At 36.6% G+C, this 10,000-nt stretch overlaps 1 protein-coding gene across 1 annotated transcript in view; it reads left to right on the plus strand.

Annotated features, from left to right (window-relative positions):
- LOC135200115 (regulating synaptic membrane exocytosis protein 2-like) overlaps nt 1-10,000 on the plus strand; it is a 259,188-nt gene that overhangs the window by 163,192 nt on the left and 85,996 nt on the right.

Raw genomic sequence — 10,000 nt, forward strand, 5'->3', positions numbered from 1 at the left:
AATGAAGGTGTAGGCTGTGAAGGACGCAGGTCATTTCTCTGAAAAAAAAAAAAATTCTGTTTTGTCCCCGTTGATCTCAACATTAAATTGTGTACGTAGCGGTCGTTTGACTGCGGTGAGTTGCCACATGCAGTAATGTGGAAGGACATAAGACTTCGTGAAAACCGGAAGCACGCTTCGATTTTTAAGAAAGTATTATTATTGCATTATTATTATTAAAAGTATTTATGCTTGCTTTTCCCATGATGTGCATTGGTTCAAGAAACCATTATTATTATTACATTAGTATTATGATTATTATTATTATTATTATTTATTCATTATTATTATTATTATTATTATTATTATTATTATTATTATTATTGTTGTTGTACGCTGGAAGTAAGCCTTCTTTTAAACATGTTTTATTAAAGGTAATTGCTGGCTCAGCTGCGTTAATTTTATAAAGGTTCTTCTCCATTTTTCTAATTATTGTTTTCTCATTGTTGCTCACCAGTTTATGCAGCAATGAGAAAACAATAATTAGAAAAAATAGAGAAGAACCTTTATAAAAATTAACGCAGATGATGCAGCAATTACTTTTAATAAAACATATTATTATTATTATTATTATTATTATTATTATTATTATTATTATTATTATTATTATTATTATTATTATTATTATTATTATTGCATGTGTTATTGACGTGAATATCGAAGCACAGACAATTTCAATTTCAGCAAGACTAACAAAGACAAAAATCTGAATGATCAAAGACAACAGCATTCGTTGCAAACAACAACAACAATAACAACAAACAGCAACAAAAAAGTCAGAAATAGAACAACCCTTCCAAGAACACTAAAAGCAAAAGACAAAAAAACAAATCAAAATTAAGCGGAATGAATTTTTTTCTCGGCCTCTTCAGAAGTTAAATTCTCTCTCTCTCTCTCTCTCTCTCTCTCTCTCTCTCTACTCTCGTCTCTCTCTCTCTCTCTCTCTCTATGCTGATTAGAGGGTTTAGACTTCCCCCATCCTCCCCATACCCTTAGCCGGCCCTTCTCCCCCTCCCCCGGCCCCCTTTCACAGTCCAGGGGTTATTTTAAGACAGGGTTTGCCTTGATTAAGAAAAAAAACCCTCCTATTTCTCTTTTATTTTCGTATATTCTTATATTTCTGTCCTTTTGTTTTTCGTTCATTTTTATGTTTGCTTTCATTTTTCCTCCCGTCTGTGGCTCATTCTTCCTTTTTATATTCACGTCTTTCATTCATTCCTATCTTAGTTTCTCTTTCCATTCTTCTGTTTACTATTTCTAAAATTTCGTTTCCGATTTGGCTTATTTGACTCATTCCCAATGTTTATCTTCGTCGCATTTATTGTTTTTTTTCTTATTCACCCTATTCACAGCATCAGTTACTGCCTTTTTATTTTGTGAATAATCTACTAATGCTGCTTTTGCTACCACTGTGCCAATGTTGCTGCCACTTTTAGTATTATTATTATTATTATTATTATTATTATTATTATTATTATTATTATTATTATTATTATTATTATTATTATTATTATTATTATTATTAACTGAAATACCAAGAACCCAAACTATCTGACAAATGCAGGAACCAATAAAACCTCGTATTGTGTACTTATTAAGCACAAGCTTAATAACGCTCAAACGGCCCCTATTGGTCGTTATACAAATAGATTTTGGTAAACTTGACATGACATTTTTTGATCTGTGCAAACTTTCCTGAGATCACTTCTATGACGAAGTGTTGTGACGAATGACTGAGGTATTCGTAAAGGTCGACAGTGAGAGAGTAGATGGATATACATTTCACGAGAGAGGCGAACGAGCGAAATTTGTATTCTCATAAAATCAAGCACATATTAAGTAGAATTTTTCTGGAGCTTTGTGGTTACGTTTATTCATTCTTCGATTCAGCTGGTCATTCATTTTGTTATTCATTTCATTCGTTTCACGTTGATTAGAGTATGTATGTCTATATATATTACATATATACATACACAAACGTACGCACATCATGCATACACATACATATACATACATACATTCATACACATATGGAAATGAACGCATTTGTAAATATAATGCTCATAACGGTCGTGATATGGTTACCGATATCATCATCATCAGTATCCCTCTGCTTCTCATTATTATTATTATTATTCTTGTTGTTGTTGTTAGCATTATTATTGTTGGCTTTGCCATGATCCTCTGGGGGCGCCGACTGAGGCACTCTGCAGTTGCATGGTGAGAGGCAACGCTGTTTTATCGAGGAATTATCGATAATCCCGAAATGAAATGGCTACTTGGCCTCCCCCTCCCCAACTCTCCCAATCTCCTTCCCCCCCCTCATCTCTCTTTGCACAAAAAGTATTCCAGATGACGTTGTTCCTCAAAACAAGGAATCGTAGATGATATTATCGAATAGATTCCCGCACAAACGTGCTCCCAAAATCTACGTCATGAAGAAAGTGCGTGAGAGCTCATGACGTCATGAGACGTTGCCACTTGTATCGTCCTCCCGAGTGCTGGAGAAACTGGTGGATTGCATATGTGCCACATCTCTCTCTCTCTCTCTCTCTCTCTCTCTCTCTCTCTCTCTCTCTCTCTCTCTCTGTCTGCATTCATCCGTAGACACATACACACCCCTTCCACCACGGCTGTTATTATTTTTAGCATTACTGTCTCCTAGTATCATTTGGAGCTCTTCCATGTGTTTTCTCATACACTATTCGTAATTGTATACACTATATGCAATGTTACGTATTGATTGATATACATATTTGTGTTTGTGGATGCACTGTATATTCCGTTACGCACATTAACTTGACGATCATAATTATTCGTCATTTTCAAATAAGAGATTTGTAGCTTTTCATCATTAATATCCACCGATGTGCTTTGGAGATTAGGTTGAATTGTCAAAAAAGATTTTTTTTTTACCGTTATTGTTGCTTTTGGTGCTTTTCCCATCCGCAAGAAAGCCATAAGTCAGTAACTGGAAACTTTATAACGGTAGTTGCCGGTGCGCGAATATTAGCTGACAGAAAGGATTAACACCGTAGTGTTCCAGTCAGCCTTCAAGGTACTTTCAGTGCCTTGCCTTCTTCTTCTTCTTCTTCTTCTTCTTCTTCGTCTTCTTCTTCATCTTCTTCCTTTCGCATTGGCTAAGCGCGTGAAGCAGCAGGCACAGACAGCACTTGTAAGGGAGCTGACCGACAACATTTATTTTGTCGAATCCGCTAAGGTTGAATGATCTTTGAACATGTCAACCCTTCTTTTCAGTTCTCTCTCTCTTTCGCTACCTCCGGCGAGGGCAAGTTCGGTTTGTAGGCGCCCCTTCCAACCCGCCCCCCCCCCTCCCCATCCCTCCTTCTCTTCCCTCCTTACTTGGACACCGACAGAGAAATTGTCCATTTCCCTCATTCACTGCTCGTCGTTCCTGGCTCGGTTCTCAAATACTGTTGGAATCCGGTCATGTTTCTACTCTACGTTGGTTCTGCTTTCTACTTTCTTTGAGTATTTGGGTATTTTTGCTTTTTTTTTTTTTGGGGGGGGGGGGGAGGTGGAGACGACTTCGAAAGGAAATGGATTTGTGTACCTGAGCCGAGTGCGTCTTTGCACTTATTGACTCAATATAGCAACAGTGATGATACAGATTCCAGTACCAACAACAACAACAACAACAACAACAAAAATAATAATAATAATAATGAAAATGATGATAATAATTGATAGAACCACTAATGTTCATAACGGTGAATCAGTTTGAGGGAGACAGAATAGGCTCACCATTATGATTATGAGAGAGAGGATGATGAACAGATTCACCATCATGATTATGAGAGAGAGTGTTAAACAGATTCACCATTATGATTATGAGAGAGAGGATGATGAAGACGAATGTTTAGAATGGTGATGCATAACGCCATATATTGGATCGATTCAACACACTTTCGATTCGAAGTTCAGTAAGAGTATTGAAAAGTCTGACATCAAATGCTGTTAAAACAATTTTAAAAAAACGAACATTGACAAAGAGAATTGAATGTGTTGATATAAAGAGGATATAAAACATTCATTCAAATTAAAGTTTTCTCTCTCATATTCCGTAATGGAACGAAATTATCAGCAAAACAAGTAAGCAAGATGTTGCTTAGATTGATAATATAAAATACAATATAATATTACAGGTATGCAACTTGTTTTGATACAATGCAAAAGTATAAAATTGAAATCTTTAACGACACGACATAGCAACACTAATTATGGAGAACATTGGCATCAAATGTTTTGGCGAAAAATAGGGAAAAGATTATAAATCGATTTTATTCTAATCTTAGAAGCAATTTTTCAAATTCCCTGAAAAAATGTTCAAAATCCTGGAAGCAGTTTTTCAAAATCGTAGAAACAATTTTTAAAAATCCCTTAAATAATTGCTAAAAATCCTAGAAACAATTTTTCAAAATCGTAGAAACAATTTTTAAAAATCCCTTAAACAAATGCTAAAAATCCTAGAAACTATTTTTCAAAAACGTAGAAACAATTTTTAAAAAAATCCCTTAAATAATTGCTAAAAATCTTAAAAACTATTTTTCAAAATCGTAGAAATAAAGTGTTCAAATTCCTTGAAACAGTTTTTCAAAATCCTAGAAACAATTTTTAAAAATTCTTTGAGATAACTTTTCGAAATCCTTGGAAGAGTTTTTCAAAATCCAACAATTTTTCAAAATCCTAGAAACAATTTTTTAAAATTCTTAGAGATAATTTTTCGAAATCCTTGGAGGAGTTTTTCAAAATCCAAGAAACAATTTTTCAAAATCCTAGAAACAATTTTTCAAATTCTTAGAAATAATTTTTCATACTCTCAGAAATATCTTTTCAAACTCCTTGAAATACTTTTTCTAAATCTTAGAAATCATTTTCCAGGATCCTAGCAACAATTTTTCAAAATCCTAGAAATAATTTTTCAAAATCCTAGGAAGTTTTTAGAAATCCTTGAAAGAATTTTTTTAATCCTAGTAACAATTTTTCAAAATCCCTGGAAACAATTTTTCAAAATCCTTGAAAGAATTTTTTTTAAATCCTTGAAACAGTTTTTCAAAATTCTTGAAAGAATTTGTCAAAATCCTAGATACAAATTTTCAAAATCCTGTTAACAATTTTACAAAATCCTAGAGACAATTTTTCGAATTCCTTGAAGAAACTATTCAAAATCCTAGAAGCTATTTTTTACAATCCTAGAAGTCATTTTTGAAAATTCTAAAAACAATTTTTTTTAAAGCCCCGAAGCAAATTTTCAAAATCCTATTAACAATTTCTTAAAATCTTAGAAATTATTTGTCAAAATCCCAGAAACAATTTCTGAAAATTCTAGAAACTATTTTCGCCAAGCAAAGGACGTTGCATTTGTCGTCTAGATATAAAATGACTGACCTAATCATTGACAAATTACAGAAGATTTATTCTAATTTATTTTATTGTTTCGGTTGACCAACTTCTTATGCATAATTTAGCTTTAATTAAAATAGGTTAATGGAATATTAAAGTATTTTATCAATGAAACGTCCACTGGTTTTCCAGAGAGGCCGAAAAAAACGACTGAAAGATAAATATTAGAGTAATTGTAATTATTGCCTTCGCGTTAAAAAAAATTGGAACTCTCAGATATAAATTAGTATTATGGGAAATGGAATCGTTTAAATGTATGAAAATATGGAAGCATTTTTAATTTAAAACTTTGGAAGCGTGAGAAGATGAAGCCATATCATATATGATTTTGGCTGTATGTAAAAATAGAACTTTGGGAGAAGAGAAAGATAAAGTCTCGTACGTTGGAATTCTTGGAAGCATGAAAACACTTCAACGTTTATTCTGGGATTTTAAAGTTCCGGAAAGACGACTTCGCCCTCCATGCGGTTTTGGAAGAGCAAAAATATGGTTCATAATGACATGAGTCTTGTATGATAAAGGTCAGATAGTTAGCCATTTTGAGGATGGAGTGAGAGAGTCAGTGGCCTCTGTGGGCTTGTTCCGTATGAATAGGGCCCATCTTATGAATAATGATCATAACAATAATGATGATAATAATGATGATAATAACGTCCCTTGCAACGTCCAGATGATGGCCAGGGAGATGGCCGAAACATGACATTAGATAATAATGATAATAATAAAGACGAAAGGAAGATGCATAGATATTTTGGACATGCCTTTGGCACTACCCGGGAAAGAATAGTGCACGACAGTGTCAACTATCATGGGGACATCTGAAGAATGGGAAGACCCAGTCAGCCCTATTTGGATGAAAACTGGGCTAAGAGGCTGAAAATGATGGGAGATATTTTGTGCAACCGAAAGGAGAAGAGTGAAAATATTAAGGTACGTAATATGGATATTAGAAAACACGTAAATATGCATTATGGAATAATCGAATTGGAAGTATGTTACACGTGAAGTTTGGAATTGCGAAGTTAGGGAATAACGGAGCATTTTATTGGGAGACACCATTCACTCCCTATTATTATGATGTTTGCGTGTACTTTGCTTTGTCATAGTTTACCTTTCCAGAATGATTCACTTTCTGCTTCAGAATACGAGGTAACCAGGAGGTTGTGCTTTTGAAGGATTTTAAGGAGGGGAAACGGCTGAGTTTGTATGCATACATTCGTGGAAGTTTGTAACATTTGGGCTCTCATAAATACGTACAAATATGGATATATAAATGTATCCATCTGTGTGCATCTATCTGTATCGCTCTGTCGATCTATCTACCTATATATCTGTCTGTATATATACATACATACATACATACATACATACATACATGCATACAAAGAAGGGTTAGGAAGCAAATGCCCCTTAATGGCCGGGCCACTTTAAAAGATTAGCGATACCGCTCTCTCTCTCTCTCTCTCTCTCTCTCTCTCTCTCTCTCTCTCTCTCTCGTATGTACAGTGTGACAGAATAAACCGAGAGATTCCCTCACAACGGTAGGTAGGGACAACGAAAGAATGACGTCATTTCATGCGCATAGGCGCGCTTGCGCCGTAGATGAATGGACGGGTGACCGAATTTAGAATAAAGAGGAGGGGGGGGGGGAGGCATTTTGTAGCAAGTAGGGGGAAACCCCATCCTGAAATTTGGGATATTGTGTAGTTGGTGGTGGGGGATGTGGGATGGGGGGGGGGATGGGGGTGAATGGGCCAGGTAAAGGAGTTAAGAGACGGTGTGTTTGAGAACAGGTAGAGGAGCATTTAGGAGTCTTACAGGATGCCACCACACCCCTGCTGCCTCCACAGTCTATCCCCCAACCCCCATCTCTCTCTCTCTCTCTCTCTCTCTCTCTCTCTTTCTCTCTCTGCCCGACACTGTTTATATAGAAGTGGCCAAGAGGACAATAGTGATGGTGAAAGCAGTGGTTTGGGGTTGGCCAGGCGGAGGCGGCACCCACCACCGGCTGCCTCAGAACGAGTGTGAAGCTTTAAGACCTCCTCCACCGCCGCCGCCGCCGCGCCAAGTCTCACCAGCTCCTCGCCAGGAAGAGGAGAGAGAGAGGACAGGAGGAGGAGAAGAAGAAGAAGAAGAAGAAGAGAATGAGGAGGGAAGAGAGAATAGAGAGGGAAGATGAGAATGAGGAGGGAAATGAGAATGAGGAGGGAAGAGACAATGAGGAGAGAACAAGAGAACGCGGAGAGAAAAGAGAATGACGAGGGAAGGGAGACTAAGGAAGGAATGAGTATGAGGAGGGAACAAGAGAATGAGTAGGGAAGAGGAGAACGAATAGAGAACAAGGGAATAAGTAGGGAAGATAGAATGAGGATGGAACAAAAGAATGAGGAGAGAACACGAGAATGCGGAGGGGAGATAGAATGATGAGGGAAGAGAAAATGAGGAGGGTAGATAGAATGAGGAGGGAACAAGAGAATGAAGTGGGAAGAGAGAATGAGGAGGGAAGTAGAATGAGAGAAGGAACAAAAGAATGAGGAGAGAACACGGAGAAGCGGGGGGAGAGAATGATGAGAGAGAAAATGAGGAGGGTAGATAGAATGAGGAGGGAACAAGAGAATGAAGTGGGAAGAGAGAATGAGGAGGGAAGATAGAATGAGGAGGGAACAAGAGAATGAGGAGGGGAGATAGAATGATGAGGGAAGAGAGAATGAGGAGGGAAGATAGAATAAGGAGGGAACAAGAGAATGAGGAGAGAACACGAGAATGCGGAGGGGAGATAGAATGATGAGGGAAGAGAGAATGAGGAGGGAAGATAGAATAAGGAGGAACAAGAGAATGAGCAGGGGAGATAGAATGATGAGGGAAGAGAAGAATGAAGAGGGAACAAGAGAGAATGAGGTGGAAGCAAGAGAATGAAGAGGGAACAAGAGAGAATGAAGGGGGAAGAGGAGAATTAAGAGGGAACATGAGAATGAGGAGGGAACAAGAGAATGAGAAGAGAAGACGAAAATGAGGATGGAAGAGAGAATGGGGAGGGAACAAGAGAATGAAGAGGGAACAAGTGAATGAGGGATGAAGAGAGAATGAGGGGGGAACAAGCGAATGAGAAGGGAACAAGAGAGAATGAGAAGGGAAGAGGAGAATAAAGAGGGAAGAAGAGAGGATGACGAAGGAAAAGGAGAATGAAGAGGGAACAAGAGAATGAGGAGGGAACAAGAAAGAATGAGGAGGGAAAAGGAGAATGAGGAGGGAACAAGAGAATGAGGAGGGAAGGGAGATTGAGGAGGGAAGAGAGAATGATAAGAGAAGAAGAAAATGAGGAGGGAACAAGAGAGGATGAGGAGGGAAAAGGAGAATGAAGAGGGAACAAGAGAATAAGGAGGTAAAAAGAATGAGGAGGGAAGAAGAAAATGATGAGGGAAGAGAGAATGAAGAGGGAACAAGAGAATGAGGCGGGAAGAGGCAATGAGGAGGGAACAAGAGAAGTGAGGAGGGAAGACGGAATGAGGGAGGAATAAGAGAATAAGAAGGGAAGAGGGAATGAAGGAGGAATATGAGAATGAGGAGGAAAGAGGGAATGAGGGAGGAACAAAAGAATGAGGAGGGAATAACAAAATGAGGAGAGACTCAAGGAAGAAATGAAAGTAATTGCTTGCAACCTCTTTATTATTATTATTATTATTATTATTATTATTATTATATTATTATTATTATTATTATTATTATTATTATTATTATTATTATTATTATTTGTAAGAAAGATAAAGTAAGATAAAGAGGTTTAGGTGATTAAAGAAATTCTAAATTAAAAAAGGAAGTTCAGTAACAAAATTATTACTATTATTATAATTTGTAAGAAAAGAGATAAAGTAAGATAAAAAGGTTTAGATGATAAAGTAAGTCAGTGAATAAAAAGGAATAACGAAGTTCAATAACGAAATAGGCGAAGTTCAGAAGGGCGCATTTTAGAAGAAAGTATTTCTGAAAAGAGAAGGAAGTTTAGGAAGAATAGTGAATATCTGGAAGACAGGAAGTTTGGTAGGAAATGAAATATTAGAAGGAGTTTCTTATAGGAAGAAAGTTTGAAAAAAAAAAGTTTTGGAAGAATAGCAAAATCTGGAAGACAGGAAACTTGGAAGGAAAGGAGATATTAGAAGAAGTTTTCTAAGGGAAGGAAGTTTGAGAAGACAAAAAGAAGTTTTGGAAGAAAATAGAAGTTTCATAAGAAAAAGGAAGTTTCCGAAGAATACTCGGCGTAAGGGAGTTTTCGAAAAAAAAAATTGAAGTTTGGAAATAAAAAGAAGTTTTAGAATATGAGGAAGTTCTTGGAGGAAAATGGCGTCGAAAGGGCAGAAGATTGTTTTGAGAACAAAGACATCTTTTAGGCGACAGTGGAAGTTTTGTAAGAAAAGGGAATTTTCGAAAAGAAAAGGTCTGAAGAAAAATGAAGTTTCGGAAGACAAAAACTTCAGAAGAACAAGGAAAGAAGACATTATGAAAAGAAAGATGTGAATAGGTTAAGGAAGAAGAAGAATAT

The sequence above is a fragment of the Macrobrachium nipponense genome, chromosome 26 (genome assembly GCF_015104395.2).
Source record: "Macrobrachium nipponense isolate FS-2020 chromosome 26, ASM1510439v2, whole genome shotgun sequence".
In the NCBI taxonomy this organism is placed as follows: domain Eukaryota; kingdom Metazoa; phylum Arthropoda; class Malacostraca; order Decapoda; family Palaemonidae; genus Macrobrachium; species Macrobrachium nipponense.